This window comes from Cupressus sempervirens, chromosome 3, assembly GCF_028749045.1.
Source record: "Cupressus sempervirens isolate cs-2001-9-10 chromosome 3, ASM2874904v1, whole genome shotgun sequence".
NCBI lineage: Eukaryota > Viridiplantae > Streptophyta > Pinopsida > Cupressales > Cupressaceae > Cupressus > Cupressus sempervirens.
In genome coordinates, this window is record NC_143120.1 from 708,714,661 (window position 1) to 708,721,921 (window position 7,261).

The following is a 7,261-nucleotide window of genomic DNA, read 5'->3' on the forward strand; positions in this document are numbered from 1 at the left end:
AGTAACCATTAAATAAATAATTAACAACTTGATTTCAACAAATCTATCCATATAAAATAACAAGTTTCTGATCCTATAACTTTCTGCTTTTGAAATCTTTTCTTCCTGATTAAATAACGTGATACTTTTCAATACCTTTAATTGTTGAAAATTCTTTTTAAATGAGAATGTAGTCCCTAATACAGTACATTCTAATCATGCAAACCATTTGATAGCTACTCTGGTATGCCAGAGACAAAACTAATTCCAACGAAACATGCACCAAGGCACGAACTAAAAAATTTACCAAATAGAATATTAAAATACAATACAATTCGATATCATAATTTCCACCTCTTTGGAGATATATTTTAATTCTGTTACGCAAAACTCGAGTCATCGTCAATCTAACAAAGCTAGACGAATAACAATAGGGTACGCATTTGAAACAACTCTTTATGTTCGGTTGACAGACATCGTTTTATTGTGCTAATTTACTATTGTTTAATTCCTGCAATCATCGCAGTATATTTTTCAAGTTTCTGGATCAGTGCAAATACTTATTCATTGATATTTCAGATCATTTAAAGATGCACCATCAGAATATGGTAAACGAGAAAAGAAAAATATACAAAAATGTCATAAAAATAAACATCAAGACTTTGAGCTCTGGGACCCATTTCATCTCGTTACAAGTATCTGCCAATGATCTTTGTTGGTGGACCTACTTATTGTAAAAGTGGGAGTGTCATTGTTTTTTTTTTTTTTTCTTGTTGGTAAAGAAAAGAGGTTATTGTGGAATTTTTTTGACTGAAATAAGTTCAATCAACCTGTCCTTGCACTGGCATATGTTGTTGTACACCTGGGCCAGGTAATTGCTCATTCACTTTACATGTTTGTGCATATGAAAAAACAAAGTCGCGGCAATGGGGAAATTTAGTAGGGGATGAAGGATACTGGATAGATTTGCCTATTTCCAAATAAGGCTCTTACATTTAAATAAAATATTAGCTTGTTTTCTGGGTTCTATTGTTTTTAGCTTGACATTTAAAGGATATTTTTCTCTTTTCTTCTCTGGCATCTTTCTTCCATTCTTATGATGGATCACGGAGTGTGATCCAAAACGTTGATGATAAACATACTTACACATTGGAACCTAAAAAACAAGCTAATATTTTTTTTATGGATTGTGGAAATCTAATAGGTCTAATTGAAATATAATTACAAGAAGATATGGGAAATAAACCACACACTTGACTAAGCTCGAATTTCAAATGTATATGATCCTTGTTGATCAGAAGAAACTAACATGTCATTTTATGTGGTAGAAGTCACATGGAATCCCAATTTTTGTAGAAAAGGAATGGGTACTGAACCATGCCTGTTTCTAAGCCTGAATTTCATATATATGATATCCATTGATCAAGGAAACTATAATGTCATTCTCTGCTGGAGAAGACACATATGGTAAACTTGTTGAAGGATTCTCAACTTTTTTCATTGCATCAGCCAATTGGCTGTTGGTTAATGGATGAGAATGGTTAATGGTTAGAGAAGACACTTGATAGTGGAAATGGTGGAGATGGGATATAGTTTGAAACGTGTGTTAGGAATTAGACCAAAAACTCATGGACTCACTGGATTCTAATAATTAGGTACCTCCAAATGCCCTGTGGGTGCATGCAAACAAAGAGTATAAGAAAAATATGTAAACAGAGCAGTGCTGATTAGATCTACATTCACATTCAAACTAGTAAGACTGAAAAAGAAAATAAAGATTTAAATGTATGAGTAGATAGGCAAGAGCCTACAATACAACAAGGCAACGATAAATTGTGAGCCTATTATCTGAAAGATCCCTGCACAAAAAAAATGTTTGACTAAGCTTAAATACCTTGCACAAGAAAGAACATGATTGATGAAAATGAATTTAAACTTAAATTCTTTTTATTTCCTCTCCTTACGGAAAGTGCTCCAATAAATAAATAATAATCATTCAACTATACAAGTTCAAGAATTGAGCTCTCATAGGAGGACAAGGAAAATTACAGACGCCAAAGACTTAAATAACTTTTCATAAGAATAACTCCAAAAATTATATGAAAGAAAATATTTTTATCAAGTAAAGATAAATTTTTATAGTCAATGGGCCCTTGGTCTACTGGTGAAGTTCAATGGCTCACAAAGAGCTCACTAGGGATCAAGTCTTGCTGAGTGCAAGGTCTGAAGATATCATAAGGGATGAGGTCGGGATCGTGCCCTGGTTGCAGCATGGATGCTCTTAAGTCTTTGGCTCTTAGCCAAAGAGGTTTCAGACATGCGTGGGCCCGTATCGGGTACCAAAAACTTGTTTGTAGATGACCTCCATCAAAAAAAAAAAGAAGATTAATTGTTATATCTTACATAGACTTAGTGGAACATAATTTGAAGCTGAGAGAGATTTATAGATTTTAAAACTAATCAATTAAAATTGAAAGAATATATATAATAATAAATAAATAAAGTTATTATTAACTTATGTACCATTTATTTAATATATAATTCTTCTCCATTGTTTTAAACTTTGTGCGGTGAGAATCTGACCTGGTTTCCAAAATTAGGATCAAAATTCCTTTTGCTATTCGTCATTGAAAGACGTAGCCAATATGCTTTGCAATTCTCCATTGAAGACAGCTATAAAATACTGCCCATATTTAGTATTTCACATTGATTCAATATTATTAAAATTCTCTTCACCTGGAGAATACCAACAAACTTTCAAATTGTAAAGAAATTGAATTCCTCCACCAACTTTGAACTTTTCAAATGACAATATGGTGGCATTGGAACATTCTTAACGGACAGCGACTTAAAAAAGAAAAAGGTTTTCAAAAAGGAAAGGATCGCTCTTTGCTTATCTAGCCTTCGGTGTGGCATTCCAACGGTCAATTCTCTTTCATTGACTTAAAGGGCCAAGATACTTTCTCAAAGCTATAAGATAAAAGTTGAAGTTTAGGGGCAATTATTTTAAAAGGAAATTTATCTAGGATAGAGAATTGGATAGTGTTTTCAGAGGATTTAACAATTGTTTAAGTGTTGGATAGAAACGAATGTATATTTTTAATCTTTGTAATAGTAAGAATTAGTAGTTGCATTTTTTTATTAAAAACTAAATGTCTTTTATTAGAATTAGATTTAAAGAAACAACTTACCATATGATGATGCACAAGACAAGTGATAATATATATTTTAATTTACCACTTTTTAAGATAGAGAATTAGATCATTGTTGTGAAAAGATTTAATAATTGTACAGGTAAATATTTTTAAAATTAAAGACTAGCAGTTGTAATTTTGTATTAAAAAATAAATTTAGTTTATTAAAATTAGATTAACAACAATATATTAGATGATTATGCTTATGATATGGTAATATATATTTCAACTTATCATATTTTAGGATTAGAAAATTAGATAATTGTTTTGAGATGATTTAATAATTATTTAAGTGTTAGATAGTAAAGAATGTTTGATTTAAATCTTTGTAAAATTAAGCATAAACAATTGTACTTTAAAAAGGTATTTTTGATAGTTAGATTAAATAATCAACTTATCATATGATGATGCATAAGGCATGTGCGGTATTTATGGATAATTTAGTAGAGATACAATTGACATGGTTATATCTTTATATTTGAACCCTAAACAATAGTTTTAAACTCTTCAATTCACTTATGAAAATTTGCTAATTAATCTTTTAGAAATTTAACTTATCATTGAGAAATTTTTAAAATGCGAACTTAAAATGCATGACTACTAAATCTTATTTCATATATCTAGAGAGTTTTTTTAATACTGAAATTGTTTACAAATCTTATGCTCATTCAAGCACCAACATGATAATTACAAGCTTATTCAAGCTCCTTTCGAGCAACCATACTAGAAACAACATTTGGAAGACCACGAGGCACAACTTAGAATCCACCTTTTGCAATGAGTCAAATACAACCAATAGAAGACCAAGAGTCACAACTTAGAATTCCACAAAGATGTCCCTCTTAGGATTTGAACTAGGGTCTCCACAATGAGAACTTGTCGCTTCAACCAATTAAGTTAAACCCCTTGGATTATATCTAGAGAATTTAGAAACATGACTTCGAAATATATGTTTACTAAGTCCTCTTTCATATAATAATCTCAACATAGGAATCCATTTATCTTGTAAGCCATCTCTCTTCTAACATCTCAATTTTATGAACATGCAAAGTAATTATTTTTAGCTCAGTGTAAGTAAAAGTTTCAAAGAAAAGTGCATATGAAAAAATTACTACCATTGAAATAATTTTACTAAATGCAAGAAATGTGCAACATAATTCATAAAGGTAGGATTTGGAATGCTACGAAGAATAGGAGTTTATATCTAATTGTAAGGTTGAGCAATATGACTCACGAGCTTATGCGTGCAAGCTAAGAAATTAGTTATACTTTTCTCAAGAGACTCAAATCATTAGCACACTCTTAGAGAATCTATTCATTTATTGTTAAATAATTGGATTGATTGATTTGATAATCTAGGTGATTGAGATCTAGGTTGAAATAGATATTTTTGTTAAATCTAGAAAGTGTGAACTTTAGATAATGTACACAAATGGAAGTAGAATTATTTAGTGCACTTGTAATTGAAACCAGAGCCATAATAGGATGATCTATGTTTTCTTGAGGGTTCTTGATCAACTGGAAGAGTTTCTAAACATAAGGCCTAAATTAGGGACCACAAGGTCCTTCCTAGCTTAGCCAATATCATATACAATGCATTCATATTAGGGGATATAATATCTCAAAAATTTGATGTAATATATTGGGAATATAATAGGAACACAAGGTGCTTAATCAATTTGATAAAGGAATACAATATTTAGAGGTATTTTTTACTAAAAAAAAATCAAAAGAACCTTTAGAAGTAGCAGGAAAGATCATTGACAATCTGAAATTTGAAAAAAACTTTTCTTCGAAAAGATTAAACAATAAGTTGGAAAAAACATTTTGATTTTCTAAATTTTGAAAACACACAGCTATCAAAAATGAAGTGGAAGGACTTACAACTTCAATCCATTTACAAATTTCAATCATAGGTGCACAACATGTATATGTTCCCTTTCTACTTCCAATTTTTGATTCACAGATCGTTGGAACAGTCATTTTTAGATTAGAGCTCTAAACCTGAACATTTCATACCATTCAACTCATTTATATATATATACCCTAATAAAGTCTCTACCATACTCATTTTCATATGTAACTTCTTTGCTTGTGCAATATAAGACATCTCTTGTGCTATACATTATCTTCTGCACATGGAACATGGATTATTATTTTTATTTTGAGCACTTTCGAAAGGGATTTTAGAAGGAAGATAATCCACTATTGATGAACATTTGGGTAATTATACATTTATTTATATAGATAACTACCAAAGTGTGTAACTCCTTGTAGGCACCAAAGTCAATCCATTGCCCTTATCCTAGCAAATTAAATGAATATTCATTATTTATTTAATCATTTATCTCAACCTTTATCCCTAATCAACTATAAATTTATAGTTATTCAATTAATTAAATTATCCTATCCCATTTCCAAAAAAAAAAACAATTAATCCTAATTAAGTAAACAAACATTTCTTATTTCCCCCCATCCACTTTCACCTTAACCCTTCATTTAATTAAGTAAATGACTTTGTATACTTAATTAATCTCTTTTCTCCCACTTGAAATTAAATGGTGCATTTAATTATATTTTAGCCCCTAGCTCCTAACTTTAACCCTTACCTATACTCACTTCCCTAATCTAGCCCATCCTTCTAACTCAAACCAATCCACTTCCCAACTAATTAATCTTAATCACTCCCTAATCAATGGATTAAAACACCAAAGTTACATGTAGCTCTTATACTAATCATATGTGAATCTTACGCTGACTCTTACACACTCTAACATCTTTGTGCCCCTCTATATGGGAACTCAACCCTTATCCTCTCACCCTCTTCACATTGACCAATAATTATCAAAGGTTTCTCACACATGTCTAAGAAACTCCCACGCTTTGAATGCTCAAACCTTAAATCCACTTGGCACTCACATCATTGATCTTGTGTAATCCTATCCCTTCATCCAACCTTGATTCCCAACCATCTATTGCTCTTAAAATCCTCTCAATTGAGAGCTCTCTTCCTCAGTCAACGAGAATCTTTGACACATTGATATGTTGAAGGATTATGAGAAACCATATTCCTCAACAATGACATCATCAATACTTTATCATTTTGGAGGTTTGCATGTTTTATGTTGAAATAGATTAAGTATTATTTCATTTATTTATATTTGCACATGTCTCCATATCATTTGAGGTATATATGATGATGTAGGAATAAACTTTAATTGCTTAAATGCTTGTTCTCTTATTTATATTCCACATACTACATTTTAGCATGGCCAGTGGGACCCACTTCACAGGTTTTTACTAACCATCTAATGTATTTTTTAGTGCTTTGCTTGAGTTTTTGAGCTTGTAAGTTGAAGGCTTGCATTTAAAATTGACTTTTGCAAAAGGTTCAAAATCAAAAAATAGATTCACTATTGTACTTGAGGCAACAAGAGAATTTTTTTGATATATAACTCTCTATACTTCCTCATTTTTCTATTTCTAAGTTTTAGGAAATATATATATTGTATATATACCTTACATTTATTTGTAATAATTTCTAAAATTATAAAAGAAAATATAAATTGTATGTATGTATCTATGTATGTATGTATGTATGTGTGTATGTATGTATGTATGTATACAGACATATACACAAACATATACATACATACATATGTGTGTGTGTGTGTGTGTGTGTGTGTAAAAATAAAAATAAAAATATACATTTAAGCCCATGCAAGTCATGGGAACCACATGCCACGTGGGTTGTGGCAACCACATATCCCACATGGTTGTGTGTTCTCATTCCACTGTGTATGTGGTCTATCAACCCTCATGACAACACTAAGAAATGAAGAAAAAAATCTAACACTATAAATGTATTTTGATTTTTAAAATTTTGTTTTATTTTTAATGTATTTTCAAATTTGTCTTTTAAATAATATTTTTATAATAAAATTTTAGAGTATGTGCATGATCATAGTATTCCAAGATATGACCTTAAGTGATAATGAAAAATTAGAAAATAAGGGTTAGTTAACTTGATGTAAAAATTTGAACAAGTTATCAACCTTATATCAAAAAGTTGTAAGAAATTGAATTTA